General features: G+C 54.9%; 1 protein-coding gene across 3 annotated transcripts in view; it reads left to right on the top strand.

Annotated features, from left to right (window-relative positions):
* Nucleotides 1-1,396: 1,396 nt before the first annotated feature.
* Nucleotides 1,397-15,469, top strand: part of CNTFR (ciliary neurotrophic factor receptor) — a 37,725-nt gene continuing 23,652 nt past the window's right edge. For 2 of the 3 annotated variants that reach the window (XM_044265481.1, XM_044265480.1), the window contains exons 1-2: nucleotides 1,399-1,471; nucleotides 9,393-9,502. The gene's annotated coding sequence lies outside the window, so the exon portion shown is untranslated. Of the gene's footprint in view, nucleotides 1,472-9,392; nucleotides 9,503-15,469 lie in introns of all 3 variants that reach the window. The other variant, XM_044265483.1, reaches the window with a different exon arrangement.

Below are 15,469 nucleotides of genomic sequence, written 5' to 3' on the forward strand. Positions count from 1 at the left end.
CAGCCCTGGACCAGCTCCCAAGAGGGGCAAGGCGCAGGGATTATGGGTCAGAGGTCAGGTGAAAAATCCATGGGGTGGAGACGGGTGTGGGTCACTCGTTCTCCGCTTCGGGCATTCAACCTTTCTGTTCCGCTCTCGCTTAGCTTCAGAAATTGGTCGGGCTGTCTAACCTTAATCCCGCATGCTGTAGCCGGACTGGAGGCCTGGGGGCAAGTGAAGTGAGCGCACTGGACGCTTAGAGGCCCAGGCTGCGAAAGGAAAACTCGAGGGGTGAATCTCCAGCGCCAAACTCGCGCGTGCTCAGCATTCTGGAAGTGCCCATCCAGGCATAGAGAGGGCACCCTCCCTACCCGGTTTATCCCAGCGGAGGTTTCTCCCCAGGCCATGGGTCCCGTGGGGCGAAGAAGGCCAAGGTGGTTGTGGTCACCGGAGACTTGGTGGGAGATGAGGGCCTGGGCTCCCAGCCTGGTCCATCCTGGTCCAGGATGGTCAGGGGGACGTAAAGCCCCCTTCCCTCCGCGCGGGGAGTGTGTGTTTGTGACTGTGAGGGAAGTCTTTGCTGGGAGCAGCAGGAATAAGGGAGGGGCAGAGACTGCTGGCCTCCAGTACCCAAATTGGAGTCTGGGGGCTCTGGCTGTGCTCCTCTCAAAGAGATGCCGGCGGCAGGACCCTCAGAATGGGCCCAGGGTGTGCCAGGGTGTCGGTACGAGGCACTCAGGGCCTGAACAAGCGGGAGCGTTCAGCAGTAGAGACCTGGCCAAGGCTGAGTGTGAGAGGGAGCGTGAATGAGCGACCTGGGAGGAGGGGGAAGGGGGGGCGCGCCCAGCGTCCCTAGGGGATCCGGCTGAGTGGGTGCGGGTACGTGTGCACGCGCGTTTTTGAGACCCGCGGTCGGCTCTGCGCAAGAAGCACAGGGGCCACAGCCGGTCTGGAGGGCGTTCCCAGGAAAGGGCGAATGTGAGCGGGCCACGCGTGCCAGTGCGGGCGAGTGTGCCAGCGGGGGGAGGGTGCGTGCGAGCGCGAGTCGAGTGGGAGTGGGGGCTCACAGGCCTGAGCAGAGTGAGTGTGTCCGCGCGTGCCAGGCGCGGGAGCGTGCCAAGGCGGGGGCGCGCGGGGGCAGTGGCCGGGAGGGGGTCGTGGCGCGCGGCCGCGGAGGCGCGGGGAGACAAGGCGGGAGGGGGAGGGGAGCGAGGGCGCGCGCGGCCGAGTGGGCGCCCGCGGTCACATGGGCGAGGGAAGGAGGGAGGGAGCGCGCGAGGGAGGGAGGAGGATGGGGGGGTTAAAGCCGCCGAGCGCCGAGGAGCCGGTGCAGAGCGGGCGGCGGCGGCGGCGGAGGCGGCGGCTCCAGCCCGCGCGGCGCGGGGCTCGGCAGCGGGATTCGGCAGCAGTGCTAGCTCCGCGCTCCGTGCCTCGCTCCCTGCCGGGGGTGGTCGAAGGGCGAGGCGCGGAGTCCCGGTGGCCCGAGGGCGCGGTGAGTACCCCGTGGCGGACGGCGCGCGGCCGGACCCTCAGACCCTCTGGCTGACCGACAGACCCGCGGCCCTCGTGCGCGCGGGAAGAAGGAGAGGACACGCGTGGGCCCGCGACCCGGGGGGAGAGGGAAACGGGAAAGTTCAAGGGAAACTTTGCCCGCAAACTCGGGGGCGGGGGCGCGTGAGAAGCCGCCCCCCGCGTCCGGGCGCGTCGGGGGGTTGGGCGTGGTGATGGTGGGGGCGGACAATCGGCTGGGGGGAGGTGGCCGGGGTGGATTCTCCTAGCGTCCCTATTCTCTCTCACCCCTCAGCAGCGCGCGCGGGTCTGGGAAAATTCCGGAACTGGGGGGTCGTAGTGACCCCCTCGCGCCCGGAGGCGGCTTCCTTCTCCCGCAGAAATCTAGACTTCAAAGCGCCCAGGGGTGTGAACGGACGGCTGCGCGTTTGCCAGCGTCTGTGAATCCGCGCGCGCGCGCGCGTGTATGTGTGTGTGTGTGTGTGTAAGAGAGAGATCCTGCCTGTGGTTTCCTCTTGAGTCCGCCTGTATGCACCTCCATGTGGTGGGTTTCCTTCAGGGTCTCTTTGTAAGACCTCCTGTGTTGTGTGTTTGTGTGAGTCCGCTTGTGGGGTATCCCCATCTCTTTGTGAGCCTGCCCGTGTGTGTTTCCCCCGGTGCGGCTCTGTGTGAGACGGCTTGGGTGTCCCTGTGTTGCTCCAAGGAGTGTACCTCCCCGTACGTGGGGGCTGGGCCGCGGGGAGGTCACCAGACGGACAGCTCTGCTCCTCGGTTCCTCTCCTCTCCCGAGCCTCTCCTCCTGCATCTAGCTCTCGAACTCGCTCGCTCCCTTCGTCCCCTCCCCCCTTCAGTAGCTTCAGGCGGGCAGGACTATTTCACGCCTTGTTGAAAATTCAGGATTTTCTTTCCCTTTCCGTCTAGTCTCTCTTTTTGAGAAGCGTCTGTGTGTGTCTTTGTGGCTGGCAGCTTGTCTGCAAAACTAGGTGTATGTCTGCATGCCACTGGGGGAGTGTGTCTGTAACTCTAGTTGTTTTGCTTGTAACACTTGGTATATTTGTGTCTGTGTCACTGGGAGTGTTCATGTGGCTGTAATCACGGAGGTGGGACTTTGAAATGCTGGGTGTATTTGTGCCTTTACAATTGCTGTATGTCCAGGGGGTCTGAAACTGTATTTTTGTGTGTCTAACTCTGGGTGTGATAGGTCTATCATTGCGTGTGTGGGGATGGGACTGGAACAATTGAATATTCCTATGGCTGCAGGGCTAGCCAGGGCTTGAGGGGTGGAGGGGCCTGTGTTTCTCAATAAACTATGCCTCTCTGTCTCCACTGTCAAAACCCACACAAATCCTCTGAATTGGTTCTTGGGGTTCCTGGTCAGGATTGGTGACAGGGAGCTAAGGTTCACACTCCATCAGGGCTAATAACTCCAGCAGATCCTGACCTTATACAAAGATTAGGAGTTTAAAATTCAAATTCAAGGCTTCTTGGAGCTTCAGAATTCATACCCAGATTCACACTGGGACATGTAAATGCATATGGACTCACATTTAGAATTCTCAGAACAATGGGACTCACACTCACATTCATACTTAAATTGGGGGGCTTATATCCAGCTCTACACTCCAGTCCTAGGGTTTATAGTCTGACCCACACTGGGACTCCAGGCTTACACTTAGATTCACATTTCTGTCCTGAGGCTCATAGATTTACATTGAGACCCAGAGCCCATGCTCAGAATCTCACAGGGTTCTAAAGTTCGTACTTGGTCCTCATTTCAGATTCACACTTACATGCTGGGGCTCATACTCAGAGTCACTTTAAGACCAAGGGCTCACACTCAGACTCCCAGGGGAAACTGGGGCTCACATTTGAACTCAAGGACTCACACAGGACACTGGAGTTCATGAACTCATGTTTCCATCTTAGAGCTCACTCTCAGATTCACACTAGCAAGATGATCACTTCCATCCTGGGCTTACTTAGAGACCCGGTGGTCACACTCAGACTTATATTCCTGGTGATTACATTAAACTCACTTCCATCCTGGGGCTTAGACTCACACTAAAGCTCTAGTGCTCAAACTCAGACTTATGCTTCCATCTTAAGACTTTTATATTCCCCATGAGGGCCCTGGGGTTCACACTTGGAATCACACCTAGTAATGGCTCCATCCTGGGGCTCACATTCAAACCCAAACTAGGGTTGTGGTGTTTACACTCCCAGTGAAACTTGGAACTCATAGTCAAATACACCCATTTTTTCTTTGGTTTTTGGTGTTTATGAGGGTAGTTGGGTAAGGAGCAGAGACTGTGACAAGACCTGTCCCCGCCAGAGGTGGGGAGGACAGGGGATACATCTTTAGGCATGTCACTCACTTGGGCTGTGGGCTGATGGAGAGGGTGGTGGGGAAACCCTGACCCAGTTAGGGTTGAACATTTCTGTCTTTCTTTCCACATGGAGACTAGACTATATTGGCAGAAATGTCTGAGTGGCTTTTTGGTACAGGAGTGATATATACTCCCATGTGAGTCTCCCATGTGCCATGTACATCACATCCCCCTTAAATAGTTTTGGGTACCCCTTTTGTGGTAAGAGAATCACATGTGAGTGTGGGGGAAGACTCTTGTCCTCCTAAGACATTTTTTCCACCCCAGTCATCCTTAGTATGGAAGGAGTATGAAGGCTGACTTGATAAGAGGGTAGACCTCTGGCTCCTTTGAACATTCCAGAGTGTGGGATCCTTGATTGGAAGGATCTGGTAGCCAGATCTGTGGTGAGAAGGTAGCTGAAGGAGGAGACTGGGCTGAAACCCACCTTCCCTCCTCTGCCCTGGCTGGAGAGGAAGGGTGAGGGCAGAGTGTTATATTGTGTCTCACGATGTCTCAGTGTCTCCTGGAATGTCTGTTATGCTCTTATCCTATCTCTGTGGTATGACCAGTGTTCTCTTCTCCATAGAGCAGAGAACAGTAGCCCTATGGGGGAGAGTTGGGCTAGGTTGTAACCTATCTTAGGACTCCACCTGCCTTAGAGATGCTGCTGGGCTTACATGCCCTCCCTGTTATGGAGGCCAGCAAGTTAGGGCTTCCTGAAGTACACAGTCACCCCATGGGCACCTCGAGGGCAGTAGGAATCTGGCCCTTAGGCTCAGATGGCTGGGCTGTATCAACTCCCTGTCCCTGGAGGGGACACATGCTCCCCAGCCCCCCTATGAGGGTGGGGGGGCTTGAAGGCAAGGCGGCCTGCTCTCTGCCCCCCCATGGTGAGTTGAAGTGTAAATGAATCAAAACATATGGAGCAGATTTTCTTTGAAATGCAGATGGGTTGGGGGGACCATGTGTGCCTGGTTTGGTGGGGGGGGTCCCAGAGAACTAGGAGGCTGAGAAGAGAGCTGACCCCTCCTCCAGACCCACCATGAGGTGAAGGGAATTGGGGAGACCTCAGCTGTGTAAACTGTGGCCCTGGGTGACCACATCCACCCAGGCTCCAGCTTCCTGTGGGGAGGGGGTGGGGAAACAAGAGGTCCCTGTGGGCTGAGAGTGTTGAGGTCATTACCCTCCTTTATCTCAGTCTCGAGAGGGCAGAGAGAGCCCCCAGAGCCCAGAGCCATGCTGGGGGGGGGGGTCACCACAAGCAGGAGCTCTGGGGGCCAAGGGGTGGAAGAGGGAGCTGGGGCAGATGTGAGGCAGAATTAGACCCTGCTGCTTGCAGAACCAAGTCCTGGAAGCTGGGACTACAGCTGCAGTGGAAGGAATGGAAGCCAGACTATGATGGTGACTTCTGGTCAGACTTTAGGAAGGTAATGAGGAGTCCTCAATCCTGTTGGAGTTTTTCCAGACCTGGGAGGGTCAGTATGCCCCACCAGACAGAACCTATACTCTCTCCTCACAGAACACATCAGGGTTACATAGTAATTGCCTGTGAGCTCTGTGGGAGGGGGGACTGGGTCTGCTTTGCTCACTGGTGTACGCTGCCCCAGCACAGACTTTGTCACCAGTAGGAAGACCATGTGGAGTAAAAAATGCATCTTTTCCTCTCCCATCCAACTGAGTGCTGCATGTGGGCAGAACCATATTCTCAATTCCCAGCACAGTACCTGACAGGGATTAGGTGCTCAATAAATGTTGAGGAACGATAAATAAATAAAATGTTAAAAAAAAAAAAAAAAAAGAGGTGGGGGGACGCCTGGGTAGCTCAGTTGGTTAAGCATCTGCCTTCAGCTCAGGTCACGATCCCAGGGTCCTGTTTCTCCCTCTCCTTCTGCCCTTCCCCCTCTCCCCTCCTCACCCTCCCCCGCCTTCCCCTCAAACCCCCTTCCTGTGCTCTCTATCTCAAATAAGTAAAAATCTGTTTTAAAATGTTGAGGAATGAATCCTTGAGTGGGACAAACCATGGGGAGAGGGGATTCTCTGGAGTTTGTGACTTGAGATCCAACACACTCTGTTGTATTACCCCTATTTGGCTCAAAGAAACGCTGAATGATTTGCAGTCTACACTAAGGAAGGACTTGCCTGCTGTCAGGGAAGGAGTGTGGAGGATAGGCAGCTTCTTCCTTGAAAAGGTCAGGACTAAGGGAGACTGGGACAGGGTGATGACCCTGATTCTGTGGCAGGGGTTGGAGGTCACTCCTGTCCTCTCCCAGCTTCAGGACTTTTCAGAAGGTGGGAAAGCCCTTTTCTCCTCATGTGATGGAGTGTGTCCCTTGGTCTCTCTAGGTCAGGGTTTCTTGGACTCTAGCCAAGACAATGGACCCCACCTCTGAGCCACTGAGGCTAGGCTCTGAGGTTGTTTAGCTGCTGTAGACACCACAAATTGTATTAGTTATTAATGTTTGTCTGAGAACACGGGGTTCTGATCCTAAAAATACCCTATCTAGCCAGAGCCTAGGAGTTGCTGGTGTGGGCTGGTATAGCAGTAGTGCAGCCTGATAAGATAGACGCTGGGAGACACTAGAGAGTATGGGGAAACTGAGGCAGCATGGGCAGGAGATGCACAAGAGACAGAGTCTCTGTTTTATTTGGAACAAAGATTTATAAAATTAGTGGTGTCAGTTCTTCAAACTGTGGCAACACGTAGAGTAATCTATCTTACGCTGCAGAAAATTTCCTTCTTGGAAAGTTTGAAGTTACTGAAATTGGACATAAAAATTAAATAGTCAGTAGTAACCATTTCAAGTCCAGCTTCGGGATGTTCCAAAATAAGTATGTGACAAAAAACAACCAGAAACCTTCCCCAAGTAGCCTTTTCTGAGCCACTGCCCCCAACCCTACCTCCTGGAGCCCTTCCCCACAGCCTGAGTCCCAGTGGAGTTCCTGCACCCCCCCTTTCATCGGCCCCCTGACCTCACATCTGACCCTGAGGCCTCTGTGTATCTCCTCTTCCCAGAAGATGGATGTTGCACAGTGGTCCCAAAAAAGGTAAGAAGATCCCAGCCTCTGAGGGCAGATGCCGTGTGACCTTGGCTTGTAAGCTGACCTTTCTGGGCCCCTCTGTGAAATCGCAGGATGGGGGGGTTGGGCCCTGGCCCAGGCCCGGAGAGAAGGCGGTTTTGGCACTCATCCAGGTCCCTGACGTCAATGACTCTCCAAATAATGGAATCAATATTGGGGGGGGGGGCAAGCGTGAACCAGGCCCCAGCGATTAGAAACAGATCAGCACAAACCCGCAGCTGATTCTGATAGAGCTGCCTTGGAGAGCTAGGGTGGGAGGCCTGGAAGGAGGTAGACCTGGTGGGGGGTTCAGGAATGGAGGTGGAGCCACCAAGTGTCCAAAATATGAGGGTGCACAAGTAGGCAGAGATTCTGGGGCTGCCTGGGTTGGAATGATGGGGTGGGGCTGCTGAACTAGTCCCTTCCTCCTTTTGAGCCTGTGGGGTTCCAAGGCTAGGGAAAGTTTGTGAATGAAGACTTTTTTCAACCAACAAGTTATAAAGAGTGGGCAAGGGGAGTTCAAAGCTCATTTCTCTGCTTCCCAGACTTGGGCTCCTAGGCCATGTTAGGGGTCTCAGGTTATACCCAGGTTAGGGAAGAGAGCTAAATGAGACCTGAGGGAGATGATCTTTTGCTTGGCGGCAGAGGGCATTAACCCCAAATAGAGAGATGGGTATTCCCTCTCAGATTGAGAGCCAGGCCTCCTCCATCAGCCTGTGTCCCCTCAGCCTCCTAGAAGGCAGTAGGTGAGGAGCAGAGGGCCATGGGGGCCCATAGCGGCTGGCCTGGCGGCATCTGACAAAAAACAGGAAGAAGGGCTGGGGGAGCAGCTGTAATTATGGGGCATTTATTATTAATCAGATGAAATTGCTGGAAGCAGCTGGTGTAATGTGCGTAGCGATACAGACTCTGCATGCCCCCCCAACACATGCACACACACACACACACACACACGAGCCATGTGCAGTCTGAGCCTTGTTTGCTAACACAATTCTTTTCTTGTGAAGGCTAGAGGGCTTTTTTTTTTTTTTTTAAGTGATTGCTATACCCAACATGGGGCTCGAACTCACAACCCCAAGATCAAGAGACACATGCTGTACTGACTGAGCCAGCCAAGCACCCCTGGAGGGCTCTTTATGTGTGTCTGTGTCTGTTTATGTTGGTGTGTATCTGTGTCTTTTCATGTCAGCCTGTACCCTCCTGTCCCTCTATTGTCTCCTTTCCCGACTATTTTTTGGCCCGATGAGTGTCTCTGTCTCTAGTGTCCTCTCTGTCTCCCTGTCTTAGGACCTGTCTCTTGGTGTGTCTGTATCTATCACCACCAGCCAGCCTGTCTCTGACACCTTATTTTAGTTTGTGGCCATGTCTCTCTGGTTGCATCTTTGTGCCAAATCAGATGATGTGGAGGCCCTTTCTCATGGGTGTTTAGGTACCTGATCATGCCTCTGTCAGACACATCTGGAAACTGTTTTTTTAAGGGGAAGAGAAGAAGTTGGACCCTGAGGATCTCTTGGGGTCTTGTAGAAAGTGAGGGCTCTGTTAAGTGACTGGAGCCCATAGAAGCAATTGTGGCTTTCAGGACAGCCCTGGGTACAATACTAGCTCCTTTATCAACTACCAGTTGTATGACTTTGGACAAGGTGCTTTTGTTCTCTGAGCCTCAGTTTCCTCATCTGTAAAATGGAAACAGGATTACCTCCAAAGTTTGCTTTGATGATTCTGTACAAAATGTATGTTAAGTACCTACCATGATATCTGACTCATTACAAACCCTGAACAAGTGTTAGCTGTTACAGTTATTACTGGAAAAGGCACTGTGCAGGCGAGAAAGAACTGCAGAGGTAAATTGGTATAGCACACAGGCTTCAGAGCTAGGCTCAGACTTAAATCTGTGCTCTGGAACTAATCATCTATGTGGTCTTAGGCAAGTTACTTAACCTCCCTGAATCTCAGTTTTTTCAACTGTCAAATGGAGAATAATTATAGACCCCACTTCATGGAGAGGTCATGAGGATTAAATGAGATAATGCATATGAAGTGCTTGACACAGTTCCTGGTACATAACAGATGCTCAATAAATCATCGTGCTGACAAAGCAGAGGGAAGAGGAGAGTATAATGGTGGGTGTTTTTGCCCTGCCAGTGGCCACATAAGAAAGCGTGTGACGTTCAGGTACTTGTGCCTGTGAATTGGTTGTGTGGGGACTTTGGATTGTCTGGGGGTGTATGAGTATGTATGCATATATGGTGTTAGGCCACTTCTGGCCTTCTTTTTCTCCCTGTGGCTTTGAACCTGAAGTTAGCAAAGGGAGTGCTCGAGGGAGTCTGGACTATTTCCAACTTTCCCTCTTGGAGACACTTATCTGCTGCCTGCCTCAGTCTCCCCTTCTCTCAGTGAGGTTGTATGGAATGAGTTCTTTTTTGGACTTAGGCCTGTGGCTCCTCTGTGACCTCTGATTTGTGCCCTTTGCCCTCCTAGAATCCAGCCTTGTCACATCATCCTGCCCCCTTGGTTTTGGAAGTCCTGGAAACAGTCGGTCTGGAGGAGGAGGACATTGATGTGCTCAGTTTGCAGCCAGTGGTGAAGAGGTATGTGCTGGGGACCTAATGAGGCAGATCCATCTCTGGGCATTAGGCTGGTGCAGTGGAGCTACAGGCTTGGGGATGTGAGTGAAGAAGGGCTTGAGATCCCTTTCTTCTCTTCCTCTGTTCCTCCTCCTGAGGCTTTTCATGCCTCTGATAGGTCCATAAAGTGGAAGGGACTTACCTGCAGTCACACAGGCAAGGGCAAAGCCAGGTCTGCAATGAGAGGGCTGAATCCTGGATGTGGGAGTATGTTCTGTTTCATTGTCTGTTTCCCTTTCTGCCCCCAAAGCATCTGTCTGGCGTGACTGGGGGAGCAGCTGGGCTTGCAATAGATGGGATGGGGGTCAGAAATTCCAAAATCTTCTGGGGCCAGCCTTGGGGCTGGGCTTGACTCTCCCTGCCTTTCATTAAGGCCAGCCAAGGCCCCCGATTGGCAGCCCTGGGTGGGGGGCGTCCAAGGAATCGAGGCGCTGGAGCGGAACGGAAGGGCCTATTGTCCAAAACCCGCCAGAGGCCCACAAAGGCCAGCCGGCTTTTCATCTCAGCTCCCAAACAGACTGGCCATTTTCCCGGCCCAGGAATGGGGGTCTGACTGACCCTTCAGAACGAGGACTGGGGTGTTGTTAGGTGGGGTGGGGTATCCCAGCCTGACACATGGCTATAAAAGAAACTTAAAATGGAGCTGGGGTTCTGAAGAGGAGGAAGGGAGGCTCCAGAGGGGCTATAGAGAGGTAAGCTTGCAATCCCACTGTTCCCTGAGGACCCAAGGACATAGGGTAGGGTATCTGATAGAAGTTCTGATTTATGCAGCAACAGATAATAAATATTTATAGGGGGCACAACTGGGAGGAGTCTCAGGCTTGTTAGTAAAGTGAGCTCTGGCTGTGAGGGTAAACAGTCCTCCCCCACAATTGGGAACACCTTATCTACTTGGAAGGGTGCTGGAGAAGAGAAGGCTAGTAGTGGTCAGGCAAGAGGCTGGGCTCCCTGCAGCAGGAGGGACTGAGGCCAGACAGCAGGAAAGTCTTCCTCCTAAAGAACAGTAGCTCTGATGCCCTGACCCATATCTCTGGGGATCTCAGAGGATCGCAGAGAGCCGGGGAGGTAGAGAACACCCCTGGGGGTTAAGGGTTAGACAGCTTCTGTGGGCCCCACCCACCCACCCAAGAGGAGGCTGGGAGGCAAGACTTGGCAGTTCTGTCCACCCTCCCTCTGCAGCACCTCCAGCACCACTTTAAAAACAGCTTTTTAATTTAACAAAGTGGATGAAAAACTGTTTTTGGAAATAAAAGATATCTGCTGTCTCCTAGGCTAGCACTCAGCCCTTGTAGAGAAACTCTCTCTCCGTTTCTCCCTGCTGCTGGTGGCTCCTTTCCTCCCTCTCTCTCTCTCTCTCTTTCTTTCTTTCTTTCTTTTTTTTTTTTGTTTCTGCTCCATGGCCTTCTAGTTTCCCCTTGGCTTCCCCCTACCCACCTCCCATATCAGCCTCCCTGGGAGTCTCATCCTCAGTCTCTTATCTCTGTGTCTCTGCATCTCCTTTTGTCTCTCCTCTCCTCCGGGTCTCTCTTCCAGGGCTTGTCTCTCTCCTGAATCGTCTCTGTCTCCCAGCCTGTCTCAATCTCTGTCTCCCTCCCCCCCTTCTCCCCCAACCCCAGTTCTAAATGGGTCTATTTAAAACACCCGATGCTGCCAAGTCAGAAAAGCGTCTCCTGATAAAGCGCATTAGGCTGGGGAGAGGGAGGGAGAGGGAGGAGGATAGAGAAGGAGGGAGGAGGGAGCAGGGAGCAGGGAGCAGCAGGCAGATGGATTGATCCAAGCCTGTAACCCCATTAATCAGGCATCGTGGGTCCCCCCTCCCTCCTCCAGCTTCAACCCCTTCTGAGCTAAAAGCCCCTTAAATATTTATCACCCCTCCCCCATGGGGTGAGGGGAGGGGTGTGTGGTCCTTGGTGTGAGCATCCCCGGCTGCCTGGTGCTCCCCCCAGTGTGTTTACACATGTGCACATAAGCTTATACGTGCGTGCATGGGTGTGCATACCTAACAGGCCCAGGGCCCGTCCTGTCTCCCTTCACCCCCACCATAGAGGAGCCCTGGAATCTGACCTGGGTCTTGCCCTTCCTGAAGAGTTGGGCATAAAGAATAAAGAGACCTCTGGGGTCAATTGGGGGTCCTCAGGCCCCCCAAAGTGTAGTAACTGGAAGACTGGGTGGCACGGCACTATCATTCTCACAGGGCAGGAAGGTGAACTGGGGTCCAATGTCCAGATTCCGCCAAATTCCCAGAGCAAGAAGTAACTTGGGGAATAGAATTGGGGACTCCATGCTCCTAAAGTGCACAAAGGTAACTTGGAAGGCTGGCTGAAGTTCTCCCTTTATCCTCAAAGGGTAGGAGTAAGACCTGGAGGTGGGTAGAGGACTTTCCATTAACCTCAGAAATTTAGGGACCTGACCTGGGCCATCACCCCCGAGAGTGGGAAGAGGACCACTCATTGGGGTGATGGGGAACTGGGTCCCACATCTAATGGCATATTGATCCCCCCTGGCTGCAGAGGTCAGTCAATCCTGCGACAGGAAGGGGTCCGTCGGAGCTGGCCTGAGGCAACTTTGCCCTGGGCGCCGGGAGGGGGGAAAGGGAGGCCCGGGCCGCCCTGGGCGTGAGGAGGGGCCCGGCTCCGAGCCGAGGGCCCCTTCCTCCCTCTCCTCCCCCAGCATCAAGTGCCACATCTCCTCCTGACTCAGACAATTAGATTCAAAGGATGACCTCACTGCCTGCCGTCCCTCACTCGCTCCCTCTGCTAGCTCGCCTCGCTCGCTCGCTCGCGGCGCGCTCCTTCCTCCCCTCCTCCCGGCCCGCTCGCCGCCTCGCTCGCTTGCTCACAGCTCAGCCCGGCCCCTAGCCCGCCCGCCCGGACTCTGGCTGTTGTTGCGGGGGGCTCCTATAGCCCCCACCGGGCCAGCCCGGGCCTCCTGGGCCCAAGTCCTGAGCCCTGGGGGCCCGATGCCCGAGGGCTGCCGGGCGGACCCACCGGGCGCCGGAGGCACCGACTGGGCGCCTGCGCGGGGACCCAGGTCAGTGGCCGCGCGGTCGCGGGGCCGGAGAACTTGTCACCCCCATCTCCGCCGCTGAGACGCCCCCGCCCGCGCCCGCCCACCAGCCCGCCTCGAAGCTTCCCGCTCCTTTCTCGGCCCCCGCCCCCCGCGGCTGCTCGGCGCGCTCCCCCTGCCAAGCTGTCTCTCTTCTCCCCCCCCAGCCCCCCTGCCTCTGCAGCCAGTGGGAGGGACTGGGACTTCCTGAGGTCCCAGGGATGGGGCCGGGGCCCATTGGCTGCAATCGGCCCAGGCCTCAGAGAGAGGAGGGGGCTCTGGCTGTGTCCATTGGCCTGGGGGAGGGGACCACCACCTGGGTGGGAAGAGGGCTACCGAGAAAGAGGCCCAGGGTGTGGGGGTGACATCTACACAGAGGGGGATGAGCTCTTGATATCTTTCTTTTCTCACATCCTGTGGGCCTCTTGCCTGGCTTCATTTGTCCCCACCTCCTAGCAAACTTTAGTCCCCACTGCCTAGTTTCATTTGGTCCCCACAGCTTGTGTTCTTTTGGGCCATGTCACCTGGTTTCCCTAGACACTGCTGCCTGATTTCTTTTGTTGGCACTGTCAGCTTTCCTGAAGTCCCTATCACCTGGCTTTGTAGGATTGCCCTACCTGGTTTCCTTATGTCCTGTGGTGCCTGCTGTCTGGTGTTTGCTTCCCTGCCTGGCTTCCTTGGAGCCTCTCATGCTCCCTTTAGATAGGGCATCAGGGCCCCAACTACACCTGGAGCGGTAAGTGCTAAGGATGTCAACAGCATTGCCAGTTGTTCCCGGGTTGGGGCCTGGCCAGCACAGCTTGAATTCCATTCTGCCTGGACAGCGACACAGCATCCTTTCTTGTGATGGGTGGGGGGTGCCGGGCTACAGGGTCCAAAGATCTTTAGGATTCTTGTCCTCAGTGGTTAGAGGAGCACTGGCTTGGCCAATGCTGTCCCCATCTCTCTTTGGGCCTAACAGTGATGACAGGGCCTTGGCAGGGGCTGGGGGTCAAGGTCTGGGCCACATCTCCTTCTCCTTACCTTGCCTCTTGCAGCCAGGCCTGACAGGCAGGTGCACTCTAGATAGTTGTGGGCACAGAGAGGTTTTGAAGAGGTTCAGGATCACACAGCAGGTGGGTAGGCTAAGAGCTGCTGCTGATTCTCATCTTGGAGAAGAGGAGTTGCTGAGGGGAAGCAGGAGGTGCCTGGGGAGTGGGCTGGTTTGGGGGGTTTTCTGGCTCCTGCTATTATCAGTGCCACCATCTCTTTACCCAGGGGCTTCTCACCAACACCTCCCCCCCCCCCCCGCCCCCAGCCCAATCTGGCCTGGATCTCTGTCTGCTTATTCCCAAATTCTGGGAAAGCAGGGTCAGAGGAGGAAGGAGCCATCTAGGAAATTATCCTATTTACTTGCTTTTTAGGGGCCAAGAAATTTTGTCCTTCCCTTTTTCTTCCTTCCTTAGGCCACCCTGAGCTTTAACCTCCACCCCCCAAGTGCAGCTTGGGCCATCTGAGGTCCCAGCATGGAATGACTGTTGTGAGTGTGTATCTTTGTATTTCCCACTGCCGGATGTGGGAGCGCAAGAGGCTGAGGGTGACTGGGGGACTCTGGGTTTCTGAAGGTGCGATGGTATCTGTGTGGAAGACAGACTGCTCTGAGTGTGTGATGGCATCCATATGTGAGCCCGTGACTGTTGTGAGCGAGCACGTGTGAGAGTCTGTGTGTGTGACTGTGACTGCAGTACATGTGTGTGCACAGTGTGTGTGAAGCTGCGGCAGTGGGTGTCCACGTGGGAAGCCAAGATGTGCGGTCACGGTGGTGAACTCTGAGTGCCAGTTTCTGTGAGAGGCCACCGGCCTGTGTCTGTGAAGCTCTGGCTGTGTGTGTGTGTGTGTGTGTGTGTGTGTAGGTGGGGAGGGCTTCGGAGAGTGCTGCCAGGTGGTAGTGAAAATCCACGTGTGGGCTACATCTTGGGGAGAAGTGAGCCCTGGGTGCTGTGTGACCCTGAATTGCTGGGGAGTGTGTGAGCCTGTGTGTGCACGTACTCATGCCTGTGTTTACCCATCAGGAACAGATTGCTCTGGCTTCCCCACTGCGAGGAGGGAGGAAGGGGGAGGAAGGATGGCTTGCTTTTGCCCAGCAGACCAGAAGCTTCCTCAGAAGTAGTGTGTGCAGTGTGAGTGCAGGGTAGGGGGGGCAGGGAGAACAGGACACTGTTACATGAAGACAGGAGAAGTTTCTGTTCCCTCCACTCAACTTGAGCTGTCAGAAAGCCCATTTTCAGTTCTTTTTGTTAAAAACCAATGCTTCCTATGAAATGCTGCCCCTGCCCCACCACCCCAGCCCCCAACCCCACACGCTTGAGTGCACGCGCGCGCACGTGTGTGTGTGTGTGTGTGTGTGTGTACACACAAGCTTGCAAGCATAGGCCTTTGAGGGTGTGTCAGCCCCATAGCAGTGATGGGGCCAGGGGTGGGGTGGTGGGGTTTAGTGAGAGATCCTGGGCAAATAGGTCTTTGTCCCAGCCCCCAAGTCTTGAAAGCTATTCTGTCCATCCTTCTCTCTTCATGGAGGGCCTGCAGCCTCCTTCTGGCCCTGCCTCATCGGCTGGGAGCCCTGTTCCTGCGGGATGTCCCCCCACCCCACCAGCTAAGGGAAGTCTTATTCAACCCTATTGCTCTGCCCATCCCCTACCACTAAAAGGGAGTTCCTCCAGATGTCTAACCTCCTGCTGCAGTGGTCTTTCCATCCAAGAGGAGCAGCCCCCACTCCCTGCAAACTTAACCTGACTGGTACATGGCCTTTTTCTAGGTAGAGGTGTCCTCCCAATTCTTCTAGAAGCCAGAGGAGACCCCGGACTGGGGCTAGGGGATTTGGTGCTTGCACGCCAGTTTCTGTGAAGT

This window comes from Neovison vison, chromosome 9 (genome assembly GCF_020171115.1).
Source record: "Neovison vison isolate M4711 chromosome 9, ASM_NN_V1, whole genome shotgun sequence".
Classification (NCBI taxonomy): Eukaryota; Metazoa; Chordata; class Mammalia; order Carnivora; family Mustelidae; genus Neogale; species Neogale vison.